The sequence below is a fragment of the Crassostrea angulata genome, unplaced genomic scaffold, assembly GCF_025612915.1.
Source record: "Crassostrea angulata isolate pt1a10 unplaced genomic scaffold, ASM2561291v2 HiC_scaffold_56, whole genome shotgun sequence".
In the NCBI taxonomy this organism is placed as follows: Eukaryota; Metazoa; Mollusca; class Bivalvia; order Ostreida; family Ostreidae; genus Magallana; species Magallana angulata.
This window is the reverse complement of record NW_026441611.1, coordinates 9,449-24,643: the sequence shown is the minus strand read 5'-3', so window position 1 is coordinate 24,643 and position 15,195 is coordinate 9,449. Positions and strand designations below refer to the sequence as shown.

The following is a 15,195-nucleotide window of genomic DNA, read 5'->3' as shown; positions in this document are numbered from 1 at the left end:
TAAATTTGATATTTGTGTACAAATCTAGTTGTCAGACAAAAAATAGACATCTTCAATCTACATAAAAAAAACAAAAACATCAGCATGAAGCATATATATCTTTCTGACAAACACAAACAAGCATGTTAAACCAAAAAAAACTACAAGTTAATAAAATATAGCATATAGCATATAGAAAACTTCACAAACCGAACTTCATATTCAAAATCCATTGTACAAATGAAAGTATTTCAAAATTATATACAATAATTTGTAGCATTAATTGTTATACAACTCTATAACACTAATAACCATAATAAAATAAATATGATTTGTAGTGGGAAAAGAAAACTAAAACAGTATTAAAACATGCTTGAGCCTGCAATCCAATACAATTCAAAATAAAAATCTCTCTCTTGGTATAACAACTATTCCGTTAACACCTTGAAAATTCTGATATGCATGAACGAATTTTGATTTTATTCTCTGAATTGGAATGAAGCTAGCAGGTCCCTCATCCTCATATACATCTGCTTTCCAAATTTCAATAGGTTTACCATAATAATTTTGTAAAGATTCATTAACAGGTGAAAACCATTTAACCCTTGCAAGACAATGAACATGTGATACTCCCTGAATGAGAACATTATGTAGAATTATTTTCTCAACTTGTCCCGGTCTAGGTTTGAGATTCATATTCTCAAATGATGAAATATGTCCATTTTTACCTACCCAATGGGCAGTGATCATTGAGGAACGGTTGCTTCTACCTTTCTTAGTTCCAACAAGATTTCCAAAAAAATTTACACTGTCAGTTGATCTACATGTGTTGCACACTACAAAAGTTTCAACATTTGCATATATAACAGCATACAGATCCTTCAAAAAAGAAATATCTCCATCATTGACAAAGGAATTTCTTAAAGTAGAATGGTAAAAACCTTTTGTAATGAATGCATCAATTGACCAATCAAAATAGCAAAAATCTACATTTCTAGAGGACATGTGAAAAAAACTTTCATACTGACACATCTGCATTTCCGCTAATGTACCTCTATCTTTTCCATCAATCATAGACACAATCTTCGTAAAATCTGGTCCAAAGTTTTGAATTACACTTTCCTCACAGTCAATATCAACAACATGCAAAGTTTTTAAAAATTTTCTCATAAGCTGTAGCTAACAAATCGATTATTAGATGGAATAGCACCTAATATTCCATTTTCTCTTTCAAAACTGAAGAGCCAAAATGCATATACAGGACCAAAATCATACAAGCACTTATGTAAATGAGCATGCAAATGCATATTTGGTGTAATAGCCTCTTGACCAAATGCTTTTTCTACAGATTCACAAAATGACAAAAGCAACTTGTGTGCTACCTTAACATTGCTTTTGGCTAGTGATCGAGTACACAAAATTTTACATGCCAAAACAAATTTCCGCCAATATTCTAAATGATTATCAGGGAGAAGACCTTTAAGTGCATAAACTGAAAATATAATGGTCCAGTTTTTCCACTGGTCAGCATTAAATGAACCATAGCTTGAGGAAAACTTTTGAGGCAATTTGCCAATATCTGAGGGACAAATGACCATTGAAATTTTTTCTTGTATTTTATCAAAATGTTCTGGCAAAAGAAGCTTCTGATCTTTCCATACTGTTAACATGCGTTTTGCTGTTCCCAAAAACAAATTATGCATTATGCATTGGGTCAATTATTGTCATAGCAATAGGATCAAAATAATCAAGCTCTAAAAGTACTGAATATCTTATCCCATTCTTCTTTTCTATCTCTTCTCTATGGGATTTGGTTTTACATTTCATAATTTCTTTGACCACCTTCATATGGGAATCTTTATGACGTTCCACCCATTCCTTCAAATTAAATCCACCATAATGTTTTTGACCAATATCTCCTTCAAACCTTTTAAAGCATTTGTTACACCCCATTGTAGCTGAATGACCAAGAAACCCACACAACTTTCTGCTTGCTGGGATATCACACCCTACACACAAAAGGGCGAGCCTGTATTTTACAGGATCAGAGGGGGATGTATAACTATACAAATAAAAACCCTCCCATATCTCTTGCAACTCATCCACTAAAGGTTCCAAAAAAGTATTTGTTGGAGGTTCTGTTTTACAATCTGGTATTATACCCACTAAAATAATGTTGTTTCGTTTAAAGCGCTCTTCTCGTGGCAAATTTAAAATTGATAGATAAACAGCACCAACAGAATAATTTGAATATTTAAAAGGTTGAAACCAATCTACATTTAACATAAGTCCAAAATTTCTTTGCTCTGTGAAAAAATCATATTTTCTTCCATTAAAGTCTTTCCAAATATTGCCATTATAAACATCACTTAATATATCTTCAGAAGAACTTTGATTTCTCCAATTATTACATAATTCTTCAAATCCCTTTTTCTTCACAAGTCTATGAACACTTTCCTTCAGACTTTTGTAACAATATGTTTTCCGTGCTAAAAGACTTGCTTTACCATTAACTGTGACATTATTTAGTAGTATTTCACCACAAGGTTTTCTGAAATGAGCAAGTTTGTGGTTGGGTTGAACTATTTTGCTGCATTTCTTTGAAATATTTCTACCTTTAACTGATTGAATACACTGAGAAAATTCATACAATGTAAAACATTTTGGACATACAACATATTTCTTAAAATTATCTAACTTTAAATGCAATGCATTATTTGCTTGATATACAGTTGATGGAAATTTCCTGTAAAGCTTGTCAAGAAAAGTGGAAGAGAATGAACACAGATAAAACACAGACTTGAGCAACAAAACTATAAAAGATAATGCAAGATCTGAAACAAAAAAAAACTGACTGCCACCTAAAGAGAAGTTTCAATATTATTTGAACATACAAAGTTTCCTGGTCTTCAGTTTCTATATCAGATGTCGACTCTCCTTCACTGCTTTGAATAATCATTTCTAACAATTCATCATCAATAACTGTACCTTCACAGTCACTTTCAGTGTCGGACGATAACTCATTCCTTTCAAGATCACTTGTGGCACATGCTTCCGTTTCTTCTGTTTCCATAAAGCAGTCAACTGTGGCTCTGGATGTAGACGGAGTGTCCGAGAGATTGGTTGTTTGCACATCTTGATCACTAGCAGCACTCGTCTGGTCATGAATGGGTTTCTTTTTACATGTATGTCTTGCAAAGTACCTGTTTGAAAATTCCTCATTGCAGGTCATACAGAACTTTCTCTTTCGCTTTTGATCATGAAGGTCCATCAAGAAACTAAAAAAAAATCAGCGATAAATTTCAGAACATATGTACATAAAATTTAATGAATCAAACATAAAATAATATTTGCAAGAAAGATTTTTAAGGTACTAGAGCTCTCTTTTAGATGCCCCCTCCCTCGGGTTTATATGTAATTTAACTAGATCTTATATAGTAGTACATGTACTAAGAATGGATAAATTATAGAAAAAAAATAAAAAATGGATATTAAAAGCATTCAATGGCTATGAAAAGTAGAAGGACAAAAATGACAATTCTTAAACTTTGTTTGCTTTAGGTATAATTGTGTGCCTCAGAAAACTTACACAATAAAAATTCCTCATTCAGACTTGACAGTTGACATTCCTCATTTCCTCTTTAATTTGTTCTTTGTTGCAACATAAGATTTAAAGTCCTTCATCAATGGGTCCTGGAAAAGGCTTGTAGATAAAGGTGTATCCTCTTGGGCACTGACCGGGGGATTTGGATTTACATCTTTACATAGAATTAAGGAATATCATATTCATAACAATTGAACTTACGTTTAACTGCTAAATTAAGGGTTGAAAATTGGATTTGGAATTTTTTAACACAATGCCATTAATATCAATTAAAGGAACAGAAAAATCTACATATTTAATAGAATGAAATATTTTTAAAATCAATCAATTAAATTACATCATCATTTGTGATTTCAGTATTTCTAAAATATACAAACATACCTTTCTTTGTTTTCTGTTTTCTTTCATATCTATCGCAAAAAGTCCCTAGAGATTCATCTGAATCAGACGCGGAAGAGGCACACTTAACTTCTTCCTCAACTTCATGTTTGTGAAATCTCCGACTTCTTTTTAATTTTCTTCTTTTCTTTGATCGCTGCTTCACATGATTGGCTGTCTTTGTCTTACTGATACCTTCTTTCTCCATGCAAACTGTTAAAATAAATTTATTTAAAGATAATACAATGTCTCAAAATTTAAAATTATTGATATTTCCCCACTTGCATACAACTGTAACATTGTGGATTTCTGATTATTGTCATGATATATACATATATATATGCTGCCTTTCAAAATACAGATTTAAAATTACAATATTGCAATAGCTACAAGACACCTACAAAGAATATATATGTATTCTGAAAATTCTTGGGCCAAAATAAAATTATTGTTTGCTTGGAACTGCCTCCTGCAGTGTTTCACTCAAATACTCCTTGCTGATCAAGTTTTCATAAACCAAAAATGAAGAAATTATTTTTTTACTGATTTTTTTCTCATTGTACAATGATTACATATACAGGTGAGTAGTACATTTGTTCATGTTTTTGAGATACTATTAATAGCATTTAATTTCCACTGCTTATGGAGATTTTTGTTGTTTTTTTTAAAACCAAGTTTTAATTAGGTAAACTTCTAGTGTGAACAAAAAAATATCCATCACTCCCTCCTGGGTCTGAAAACACCAAGATGGCAATTCCAAACAAACAATATTTGTAAGGGCCTTATTTACATAATATATTTACCACTGCTGCATATCAATGATCAGCATCAGGTTTACATATTAATAATCCTAAATCCTTCCCTTTGGTGTTCAGATCTTCATTGATTGTAAGCTTTTAGTGCTGGTATGTTAATGTATGTAATTATATAACTACTATTAACAAGTAAATAAGATGAAAAGTTAATTTAGTTTACAACTGGCAAGTGGTAATTCATTATCTTTGTGTAATCCATTATCTGCTGATGTTTTCACACTATGGGGCATTATCGTGATTAGATTTACTACTGAAATGACAGGTCAAGAATGCTTATCTTTATGAAAGATCACTAGGAGGCTTCATTACAGAGTGAACTGCACAGCATGATTTGTGTATATCTATGCAAATACAAATGCCATGTGCCAAATATGAGTTTTGACACAATGGATACATTCAATTACTTTTAACTAACAAATGAATGTCAAACTTACTTACAATATTTCATGTAGATTTATCAAAACTTCTGAAGTAGCTATCTATATAAAGTGCATTTCTTAAAGAGCATTAGTACATCTAGTGTACAGGGATTTTAAATTTTCTAATTCAACTGTTCAAAATATAATCACTTGAAAACAATTTTCAAAAGAAATTTATAATTGTACATGTTTTCATAGAAATCATTTTTCAAAATGCTAAATATTCCCTTAAGATTAAGTTTTGTTTATATAGTATATAATAAATCTTTGACACTGAATGGTGAAACATCTCTCATGGATCAACAAATATACATCACGTAATCTATCTTTAAATGTTATAATGAAATTTAATGAATTTACTGACCTGTTTTGCATATGTTAGGCCTTTGCCAATTATTGGCTAGGACCACAACCTGAATAACCATTGGAATATATTTACCAACCCCCATCCCCTAAAATTACTGGATAATTTAATTTACAGTTGACATTTGAAGACACTAAATGTTTAGAGCATCGCACAAGCTTTGCTGAGACCTAAGAGATCTTTTACTTGCTTCCATTCTTTCATATTGAGTCGATGTACGTAAACAAATGATTATAGATTTAAATGTATGGTGTCACAGTGAACTCGCTCTATATATTTCCGGCAATAAATTTTAGATTATGGATCAAACATGTAATGTGTGTACTAGCTATTTCAAGATAAACTGCGATACCTAGCTGCCTCAGATGATTAGTTTTCAAAATTTCTTCTGGTTTCTGCTTAGATATGGAGATTATGTATATACAAGCCAGATTTAGTGTCTTATTTTTCCAATTTTAAGCTATATTTGCATAGACAATACATCAGTAAGGAGGAAATATAAAAAATATAGTGCTTTTAAAGTTACAGCCTTGTCATTTTGAACCCAATTAAAAAAAGAATAAAGACAAATAAATAAACAGTTAAAAATTTATGTAGATACTGCATATTGTCAAACCATCAAATTGGAAAATGGGAAATTACATATCTACATGTACAAACATGGACTTTGGGCAAGGATACAATGTAGGTATTTAGAATGCAAAAAAAATTTTTTTTTAATTATGAACCACGAAAAAAAAAGTTGAAGTCAGAAAACAAATTACAAAAGAAAAATTATATTTATCGCTTACACCTTTCATCAAACTACACACAAATTACATTTTACAGTCTGATCAAATCCCCCCAAAAGTAAAGAATGGTTTAGGGGGAAGCAGATTTATGTTTTTTGTAAGAATTTTTTAAAACTTTGAAAATAATTCTCTCTCCTCTCTCCCTTAAAAGTTTATTTGATGTCAATTGATAATTGTCAATATATCAGTTAGTTGTCAATGATGCACGGTATGTGTAATTCTTGCTGCGCTTAAATTATATATATATATCTTCAGCATATGAGTTTAAGATGGCGACTTTGTACAAAAAACACCCCCTCTCTCTCTCAACCCCACCCCCCTTCCTTCATCTACTAGCTGCAACATAATGCATTTACAAATAATGACCTAGAGACAGGTCGTTATTGATACAATTTTAAGAGACAGCAACTGAAATACATACAGGAACTACATACCAATGATCTTAAACTGTTCCACTGGCTAACATGTACATACACACATAATCTTAGCAAACTGAAAGTTGTATAGGTATAGCCTAACGTGCGAGTACCCATTATTGCCGAAAAAATCATAAGTTTTCTCTATTATTCTCTTCATGTAAGCTGTCATGTAAAAATTTCTAGGCAAATCTCTGCACTGTTCATTTATTTAATTTGAGGAATAAGTTTTATTTTATTCTCATCAATATCAACTTTTCTTTTCGTTGTCTCTGCGGCCACATGCACACACAGGGAGGAACATGTGCTTCACATGTCTCGGCACAAATAATTACAAATTAAAGATTTGCATTGCTTATTTATTTAAAACTATTTTAAAATAAGTTTAAGTGTGTCCAGTTAAAGAAATAATGTGTGTGAAAGTTAATAGCAACGCCTCTGATTTACACCGCAGGTGCGTGTGATAAATCTTTGATCCGCCTCAGGTTGTAAACAAAATAGCGTCTTACAAGCAAGCAGACGCTCGGTTTTCTTTCTTAAATATTGTGTATAGTCTGTCCCAAGATATTTTTGCCGCATATTTTCTTAAATTATTCAATATTTATAAATACCTCTTGGTTCAGACAATGTTCATTCAATAGTATGAAAAAATCCCAAGATTTCCCCTTTGAAACGCCCCCTCTAGCTTGTCGGGTGTCAGTACACGGCTAAAAATAAAAAGTCTACGAGGTTTTTCCATTGCCAAGGAGATGAAGACGCCCGGATGATAACGTTGAAAAATTGCGCGAGGGGTCCCGAGTATTTCCGAATGGAGAAAAGATGTCAACATTCCCCATTATAAATCTCCGTAGGAAATCTGTTTTCGTTCCTGTAAATTTTTACGAGGGAAAAATGATAATGTGTGAATGAAGTTATCTTGGGAATTTTCCCTTTCATCGATTTTAATTGCACTTCAGTCACAGGTATGTGTATTTTTATTAAAAATCGTTCAAATATGCAGCATAAATATCTTGGGACAGACTATAGTAGAAATGGTATCTTGCTTATTTTTTTCAAATATAATAACACGGAGGTAAATATCCTTCGAATTTGGACCTAAACAAAAAATGCTCTGTCATCAAAGAGGATTACAAGTCAAACATTCAGTGGCATATGTCATCCCACGGGTACGGATACAATTGAGATACGTTTTCATAGGCTTACGTTTGTTATGGTGAGTTCCGAGATACGTACTTGAAGTAAATTTTCTTCATTCACAACTCTTATAGGTCTATTATTTATTTTGGTTTGTAGCTAAAAACACCGAATAGATAGCGGAAATCTTGCTGTTTTTATAACAATCGGCATAATCCGAGATTCCTCTGACTCTAACCCCCGCTTTTATATTGTGACTTGACTTGCAAGTCACAATATAAAGGCGGGGGTTAGAGTCAGAGGAATCTCGGATTACAATCGGCAATCATGGGTACTCGGCAATAATGGGTACTCGCACGTTATGTCTAAAAGAATATTCGATTTTCATGCATGTGCACACATTTCTAACAACTTTACTTTAAAAAATACTTACATAAACTTGGATTTCCTTTGTTCTTGACCAGTTGATCGAAATGGCGTGGTGCGTCTCATATTACAACTACGTCAGCATGGTCAGCATCATTAACTTTATCAATAGCGTATTCGATGTTGATCAGAAAGTGTAAAATCGTGAATTTTTACGAATAGGCCTAGCTATTCCGCAGACTTTTAAGATATGGCATTTTGAATAATTTACTAAACGATGATCTATTTCCTTTCATAAGCTATTCATAAAATGTGCAATAAGTAAAGTACAAAACTTGGTACGATCTGTCATATCAGTTGCTGATAAAAAAAAATAGCCAATAGAATCATCCCTCTCAGCATGCACTTTGTGCGGTCAGTTTCTCCGAGAGTTTAAAAAGGAGTTTGGATGTGCGGCTTGACCAAACACAAAGTAAAGATGGATCGAGACTCTGACGCCACAGAAATTGAAGATGAAAGTCTGCATCTTTACTTTTCCGATGAAGATTCTGCATCCCTGTTATCTGGAACTCCAAAGGTAAGATTTTGTTTTTGTTTTGTTTTTCTTTTTTGTTTCAAACGTTCAAAATTCTGTTCTGAACATCAACAGTCTCTTTACTGTTCTAATAGTGACGTTAGTGTTAAAACCAACTTTGTCTAAATTATCATTATAACAGTTAACCAATTGAAAAAAAAATCACATAGGGCGGAGGGGGAGGTGGTTCCGGGAGATTATTTTGTTTGCCCATGGTGGGGAAGGGCAAAGGCACTTGCTCATACCTTTAACTTTATGTGAATTCAGAAGTTTTCCCCCGGGGGGGGGGGGGGGGGGTAACACATTTTCTGAGAATTTTAACTTTTAATAGTTTAACAAAGGTAGCTGGTCTATAATTAGGCAAATTTCTTTCATAAGGATCCTTAACATCCCATGACTTCTACTCTTTTAGTTTACGACAGAACATCACAACATGGCGATTTTAGCGCTTTGTAAAACAGTTTATATTGCCAAAATTTGTTGTCCATCTCTGCGGTGCAGTGGGTGTTGCTTCGGTCTACTAACCTGCATGCAGGTTCAAATACTGCAGGGACTTTTATTTTCATGAACAGCATTAAAATTTAAAAAGTTGATTTTCTACAAAACTTGAATTTTGCTAAAAATCCATATCTTTAAGTAATGTAATTTAGAAGAATCTGCTTGCATGCATAACTTATCCCAGGTGTGTGGAGGACCCTGAAGGAATATACCTCATTGAAAACAGGGATACATGTATCAGGTTATCAACATTAGCTTAAAAACTCTCTACTGGTGTGCGGCCATGTTATGTAAATGATACTATTAGGTATATAATTTTTTCTACAGAAACAAAAAGTCTGGATTTGATAGGCAAGAGCCCTGAGGGTCATCTTTGAGATCCGTACAAATCCCCAACTAAGTAGATTTTATCTTTTTCCCCATGCCAATCATATCTCTAAACTTTACATGCTATTAGTTGAAACATTTTAAAACGAAATGAATTTTTTTAGGGAACTCAGAATGGGGAGAAAAATGTTTGCACTCTTAGACGATCTCCCAGAAAAACTGTGAAAAATGTAAATTCTCAAAAAAGACAGCTATCTTCATCAGAGTCTGGAGATTCAAATGACAATACAGAAGTACAAAAGCCTGAGCAAAGACAAAAGGTAAGACAAGCATGACATTTCATTAGTTTAACTGTTCTAGTTTCAGGACATGCTAATTCTCTGATTTTTAAAAAAAATATTTACCTATTTTAGAAAGCTGGAAATAAAGTGCAATCTGAAGATAGGTTATTAAGAAAAATGCAGAAAAAATCTTCTCGACAGCTGATATCAACAGAGTCTGATCATGAGGATTCAGATAGCCTTTTAAGGAGATCAACATTTCAAACTCAGGAGGTATATTTATAACTGCATGATATTTTCTTATCAATTGTAAGTTTAATTATCCTTGTGCGTTTATTTTTGGACAGTCTTAATCCACGAGTTTCCTTCAGAAACTAAATGAGCAATGATTTTGAAATTTGAACAGATCATTAGGAGTAGCAATGATCATAGCTTGCTTTTTTTTACATTAGCCGATTAATCTTTTTATACAGTTATATTTATGCTCTCAACATAAATACATGTTTTTCATTAATGAATCTTTAGTCTTAAACAAGTTTGCAGACAATATATCAAAGGGTTCATTATAGCATTTTTATTACCGTAGTTCAATTTTTTGATTTTAGAGTGATAATTAACAAAATTAGCTTTTTTTGTTGGGATAAACTTATTATTTACTTTTTGACTTATTTGAAGCACATTTTATTAAAATCTCAGTCGATTGATTGTTAGTTTACTGTAGTACCATAAGCATACAAAAGTGCATGTGCTTCTATGATAATGAGCAATATGTAAACAGAAAATATTTTAATCGCATTGAGAGGCATAAAGGGTTACTCAGCTCTACAATGCTCGCATGTTTTCCATGACATTTCGGCAGATTTGGATTATCATAAATGTCGGAAAATAAAATAAATTATTACGATGAAAATGTTTTATTGATCTGAGTTGTTTGTGGTCCTAACAAACAAAAGTTTTATTTTGGCCCAATATAGTGAGTCATTTCAGTCTCTTTTACGTTGAATTTTTCTAGAAAAAGAGTTTTACTCCACGTGTTGAAATTAGAAGATCGCCAAGGAAATCTGTCAGAGAAGCTGCATCTCCTACTGCAAATGCAAGTTTTCAAGAATTGTCATCATCGGAGTCTGGGGATACAGAGGACTCTTTCCACCTCCAAAGGCCCCACTCTACCAAGGTTAGATATAATTTTTTTGGAAACCTGTAGGTTTAACATGATTTATATATAAATCAATAATAAAACTATATTTATAAAGGATGGTTCAACAATTGGTTTTCTTCTAAATGTAATACATTGTAACTTTTATTGATAGAAGAAGACTCCAGAAGATGGACAAACACCAAAAGCAAGTCAAAAATCAAGGGAAAAGAATAAAGTAAGAACTCTTTTCTTGCTCTTGAATCAATAACTTACTGTTGATGCACATATCTTTGTTGGGTTTAAATTTCATTGTTTTTTAACCAAAAACAATTTTGTTGGCAATTAATTTTGTCATATTGTAATCCCTAAAATGTATTGCATTAGCATATCAACTCTGTATTTATTAAAAATACTTGGGTTAAAAATTCGTCACGAATTTAATTTTGTTCAATATTACTGCCAACAAAAATAACAAAATTTAAATCCTCAACGAATATTTCTGCTTCTACAGTATATTAACATGTAGATATACGTCCATGAATAATGTATTGGTTTATTTGTTTAATTTCAAAATCATTTAACTTAAAGTTTATTTTTAATTTTGTTGTTAAGACACCAGGAACATTTTCAAGGAATCAGCCAGCAAGTGTGTCAGCTGTAAGAACTCCCATTAATGGTAAGATCACTATTCACCTGTACATAGTCATACGTAATGAATATATATGGAAAAAAGAAAACTGGAAACCAATGAACCTATTCAAGTTCCAAACAGAATACGAGTAAGTTAATATGCTTTACTCGGGATATTGCTGAAGCAAAAATAATGGTGTATGCTGCAGTTGATAGCTTTTAATGGTATAGAATACCTTTAAAATTTAATTTATGTTTATCCTCTTCACACACGTACACACATGTATATAAAGGAATATGTTCGTAACATTTCAATTACTATCATTATTTTTAACAAAAAAAATTATTTATTTACCATCTTAATTAATAACTGGTATTTTCTTTCCAGAGTGCTGTGAAGGACGCATTTTTAAATGGTCAACAGAGCAACAATCTCAGCTGGAATTGCAGCAAAAGGTACCCAAACATTCATTTTGTCTGTTTGAAGAATTTTTTGAACTCGTATAAAGTACATACATATACTTTGCAGATTTATGTTCATTAACATAAACTTTAATTGAATTGCATGCAAGATAAACAGAGGCGTCTGAAGCAAATTGAAAAGGGGGGGGGGGAGGGTGCTAGTCTAATCATCGGAAATCTTGACAAGCAAAAAAAGAAAAAAAATTCCCCAAATCATGGAAATCCTAAATAGGGGGGGGGGGGGGGTTGAAAGTACCTCCCGAAATGTTTACCCCCAAATCATGAATTTCCTAATCCTAATCCGTAGTATACCTATGACTCCATTTTCAATATCACTATATTAATATTTCAATCTTTTTAATGTAAATTTAGGAAACCCCCCAACCCCAACCCCCGATCCGACACGCCTATGATAAATTGGTATAAACCACAACAATAATAAACAACTTGTGCAGAGCATTTTTAATTAATATATTTTAATGTTTGTAGATTCATGGATGAAGAGAATTTGGAGTTGACAGACTTCATCAAAAAAGTGTTCAGGGCATAGCTCCCGAGGAGAAAATTGAAGTGATAAATGGTAAAAAAAAAAAATTCAATTGAACTTTTTAAAGATTTTATGTATACAGCTTCATTTCTTTCATATGTCATATCTTATAGTAAAATGAATTATATTTCTAATGTAATGAGTGAAGGAAGAGTCCTTTAGGAAGTAATAAGGTGTATTCTATTTATTTATGTAAGGAATTTAAGACAGTGGTGAAGCCTGCAACAATAATTTTAATTTATAATCTTCACTATATTTTAATTTGATATTTTTAGCTGCCATTAAACGATACTTCACTTCCCAAAAAGAGGCAGAAAACAGGCAGAAGAAGAATGAAACAAATTCACAAAAAGAGACAGGCGACATACGAAAGAAAGAAAGAGCAAAGTTCATCAGTTTCTGCAGCTCCCTGAGGCCCACAAATACATGAGCAGTGATGAAGAGGTGGACAATGGCTTCCTGTCCCATCCTTATTCATGGGAGAGTGAGGAATGGAGAAAAATTAAAGATAGCCTGGACAAAAAGTTTCTAGAGACATGCCCTCCACGCAGGAAGCGGCTGTTGGCTAAAAGAACAAGGGGCTCAGTCAAAAACCAAGAGCCACCCAATATTGACCCAACTCATTCGTGGGTTTTAAATGAAGATTTAAGTGTTTTTAATTATGAATATATTGATAAATATTATTGTTGTTTCTATGAATAAATAATTTCTTCACACAACGTTTAGTCTGATTTTTTTGAAAGTCGGAATAAAGCTATAAAAACATATTAAGTAAATTATGAAAATCCAGTAAAATTTGTAAATATATATACCTTTAGTTTCAAGTAAATATCAACTTAACTTGCATTGATTAGAAGTAAAGATTTGTAATGGTTAATATTTAGAACCTTTAATGTTCAGTAAAAATAATTTTACTTGTAATTACATGCTTACAAAGGCATTGTTAAAGATGAACTTTACTGTCGTAAAGGAATATTTACTTTCGGTAAATGTAAGTTTTACACAATCTGTAAAGATGTTGTAAAGTGAGCCATTACAAACATTTACTTGTATGCAAATATGAGTAAAGATCACATTTACCATATTTTCCTTTTTTAAGTAAATAGGAGTAAAGGCAATTAAAGACAATGTAAATATGACTTTTACAATAACTTTTCTTGCTTTGTAAATACAAATTTTCATGCAGTGAAAGGCGTTTGACTTTATTAAAGAAAGTTTAGCGGTAGTGCTTTTACTAGCATATCCAGATACTAATAAGCCGTACATCCTGTACACCGATGCCAGCGACAATTGTATTGGAGCGTGCCTTACTCAAAAGACAGATGAGGGAGAAGATAAGCCAATATATTACTTATCACACAAGCTGAGTAAAACTCAAGAAAAGTGGTCAACCATAGAAAAGGAGGCATATGCAATCCATTACGCCCTTCACAAGTTAGACCATTATTTACACGGTGCTCAGTTTACTATAAGAACAGACCATAAGCCGCTCAAATATATCTTAGAATCTCCAATGCAAAATAAGAAAATTCAACTATGGGCATTAAGTATTGCAGGATATAACTGTAAGGTAGAGTACATAGAAGGAAGATTTAACTGCTGTGCAGATCTCTTATCCAGAATACCGACAGTCAACCTCGAGTGTGAAGAGGAAGAACAATCAGAGCATGATGAACCAGATGTTAAGGACAATTTCTTTGAAGTGAACGTACTTAACTCCAATGCCTTTTCGCCTAAGAGATTACCCAGATGTGAAGTTAAACAACACGACGAGTTGGTCAAACCCTTTATTGATCTACCAGAAATCAACATCAAAGAAAGTCAACAACACGATGAGCAGATCAAGAAACTGAAGAATCGGTTAAATAAAGGAACAGCAACCGCAACCGAAGAGAAGAAGTTCCTGGAAATTGATGGTTTAATGTACTATCTTTCAGATGGAGACTCAGAAGGCCCAAAACTTCGCCTGTATGTACCACGTGAGTTAGAACTTTTAGTAGTGCAGCAGTATCATGACGGACTTGGACATTTGGGAGTGGACAAAACATATGACGTAATCAGACAAAAGTACTACATACCAAATTTGTACAAAAGGTTATACTCTTATATAGAATGATGTATAGTATGCCAAACGAGGAGCAATAAGAAAAATCAACCTCCACTTCAAGAGACAGATATACCACCTTTTCCAATGGCTAAAGTAGGACTTGATCTATCAGGACCATATTCAACATCCTTGTCGGGAAACAAGTACATAGTTTCTTTTATTGACATTTACTCTGGTTGGCCAGAAGCTTTTCCCGTTCCTGATAAGTCAGCTGACAACATAGTACATCTTATCTTAGAAGAAATTTATCCAAGATATGGCTGTCCTCTTCAAATCCTTACAGACAACGGAACAGAAAATGTGAATAAGAAAGTGGAAGAAACTTTAAAAGAATTGAATATCAACCATATCAAAACATCTTATTA

The 15,195-nt window shown here is 32.7% G+C and overlaps 1 long non-coding RNA gene and 1 pseudogene across 1 annotated transcript; both read right to left on the bottom strand.

Annotated features, from left to right (window-relative positions):
* Positions 1–1,674: 1,674 nt before the first annotated feature.
* On the bottom strand, positions 1,675–3,315 carry LOC128168814 (uncharacterized; annotated as a pseudogene).
* A 296-nt stretch (positions 3,316–3,611) lies between these two features.
* Positions 3,612–8,521, bottom strand: LOC128168827 (uncharacterized). The gene is made up of 3 exons (XR_008241456.1): positions 8,334–8,521; positions 3,965–4,174; positions 3,612–3,737 (listed from the first exon to the last, which is right to left on the bottom strand). It is a non-coding gene; the product is annotated as an uncharacterized LOC128168827 (long non-coding RNA).
* Between the last annotated feature and the right edge of the window lie 6,674 nt (positions 8,522–15,195).